This window comes from Dendrobium catenatum, unplaced genomic scaffold (assembly GCF_001605985.2).
Source record: "Dendrobium catenatum unplaced genomic scaffold, ASM160598v2 fragScaff_scaffold_993, whole genome shotgun sequence".
NCBI lineage: Eukaryota > Viridiplantae > Streptophyta > Magnoliopsida > Asparagales > Orchidaceae > Dendrobium > Dendrobium catenatum.
In genome coordinates, this window is record NW_021319455.1 from 1,389,924 (window position 1) to 1,392,794 (window position 2,871).

Consider the following 2,871-nt stretch of genomic DNA (forward strand, 5'->3'; position numbering starts at 1 on the left):
TCGACCCGATTGAACCCGGGTCAGTTTCGGGTTCGACTCGAACCCGACCCATGACCCGAAATTGACACCCCTAGTGTAAATGATCATAACACCACAACTTGTTACAAAAACCAGCCTACTTGGCTGAACACTTTTAAGATACGAAATATGTACACAAATATTAATCAATTTAAGGAAAAAGTAAAATAAAATTAGAGTGTATTTCATTTTCACAATTAAAGAATTTTTAGAGATTACAACTTATTTACTTTCGATGGGCCTGACACCATAAAACAAAGTTTCATGCACAATATTTCAATTTTTTTAAGGTACTTGTAGAATTTCCTGCCTCAACCACTTGTCTTAAATTTAAGGGATTAATTTTAGTGACATTTAGGTTTCATTTGAGGCAATTTTTTGCCATCATTTTTTCGTTGTTTTCATTGAAGTTTTGTACTTGAAAGCCGCTTTTAAATCCAGTGAAAAAGCCATTCCAAATGAAGCCTTAGGATTCGTTTGGGACGGTTTTTTTATTGCTTCTTAAATCAACTTTCGATTTTTGTACTAGAAAGCTGCCTTAACAAGTTGTAAGAAAGTAAAATCCCACACGAGATTTATATAATTATAAATGTTTGAAATAGGGATTTTTCTTCGAAGGACGAGTATGTTATAATCCACCATAATTGGACGTGTTATCATCCTTTTAATGTTATTGGAATGGTTGATGGATTCTTTAAAATTTTTATTAACAATTATCCTTATTTTCACCTTTAGTTCATATTCGATCATTAGAAACTGAGGGTTTCATTTGGGACAGCTTTTGACCACTGCTTTTTACTACTTTCAAAAAACATTTGTACCAAAATTATCATATAGAAAACAATAAAAAAACTGTCTCAAATAAAACCTAAACCTTCTCATTAGAATGTGTATTTATATCCCTTCAATTGAATTATTTCAATAAAATCACCCTTAATAGACTAAGCATGAAATTCTATGTTAGTATGAGATTCTTGTAAGAATTTATTTGGGACCTTTTTGTAATTTAAAAAAAAAACTATCTTGTACATCTTATATAGATATTTTCTGTTTTTAACAAAATCTCTTATTTTCTTAGTAAATATTTTATACTTCTAAAGAACCTTTTTGATGCTCAGTGCCTGATTTAGCCAAAATGGGCCTTAAGGAGTTCACATATAAATTTTGAACATTTTACGCTGGGCCGTGTCGCTCCCCCTTCGTTTGGACCGGGCTCAAAATTATTTAATAGAATGGCCTGTAAAACATTAAAGTTTAAGAAATAATTTCGTGTATATTAATTTAAAATTGTAAATATTTAGAAGAATATTTTAGATAGGTCCAAACAAATACAGAATATTAATGAGTAGAAAGTAATTTTATAGAGTTGATCATATATGATAAAACCTAAAGATGCATTAAGTAAATAATATTAATATCTAAAATTTTAGAGAAAATTTTAAAATGCTTTTAAAAAAATAAAATATTTAATAAAAATGTATTATTAAAATAAGAATAATAATATGTATTCTTAAAATTAAACCCGAATTATTAGGAAAATATTAATAATAAATGATGTTGGCATGTGAAGAACATATATATCACTTATTTTTCATCCAAAATAAAAGAATATTGAGGCATTCCAAATTCAACCTGAAAATAAAAATAACTACCGCCGCGAATATTCCAGGACGCAACAAAGCTATTAATCTTTTGTTAAGAATATTTTTCCTTCCTATGACCCCCATCCACAATGTTGGAATTAAAAGATTGATAAATGACTCATGAGTCGATCTCGATTAACTAATGAGCAAAACTTCAATTAGTTCCCACTTGATTGGTTAACTCAAGAACCAACTCTTTTAAAAAATATTAATGTAAAATACAATTAAAATATATTGACATTTAGCATTTTAAGTAAAAAAACTTATAAAAAATATTTAACATTTATATTTCATTTTATTATATCAAGTGATTACTTTTTTTTTCTAATTTGATATTCTTTTAACCATTTTATTATAATATTTGCTTGAACCAAAGCATTTTTTTCTTTTAAAATAAATAAGCTAGCTGGTGAGCTAATTAAAACTTGTAGAATTAAGCTCAAGCTCAAAAACAATTAATTAATCAAGCTCAAGTTCTAGTCAAGGGTGACTTGAGCTTGGCCTGACTCGTTTTCACCCTTGACACATATTTGTTAATTTTGTGTGGAATCTGATTGTATTGATTAATTAGGTTATACTATTGACTTATACCTTAATTTTGTCAGCAAAACTCACTCGGAGGGCCTTCCCATGCTTGGGTTCGGGGCCAATAGTCATACAACACGATAGTGGTATAGTTTTGATTTTGAGGCACATAGTGAAGCTCTGCGACACTGCAGAACTAGCACTGAAGCAGTGCAAGTCATCTTGGAGGTAGAGAGTAGAGCATTGAGGCTCTACAAACCCCAGTATCGCAATGCTGCAAGTTGGGATGAGCAATTTTCCTTCTAATTTTTTATATTTAACTTGAAGGGTTGTGTCATTGGGTATTGAAAGTACATTTCTTTGTCTTTATAGCTAGAATAGACGTGAAGAAGTGGAAGTGAAATAACGAGATAGTGAAATAAATAAGATTTTGTAAAATTTCTTTCAATTTTATACTGAATTTCTTAGTAAGGGTGCACTTTAATGATTTTATCTGACTGACCCGGGTTCAGGTCCGAACCTGAACTGACCGGGTCTAAACGGGTTTGATCATTGAACCCGACTCGAGTATGATAAAAACGGGTTCCTGAAATCCAAACCCGGAACCCAACCGATGGGTGTCGGGTTGCAGACCGCGACATGGGACCCGAAACGGTCGCGGAAGCTCGGGCGAGCGGCGAGAACG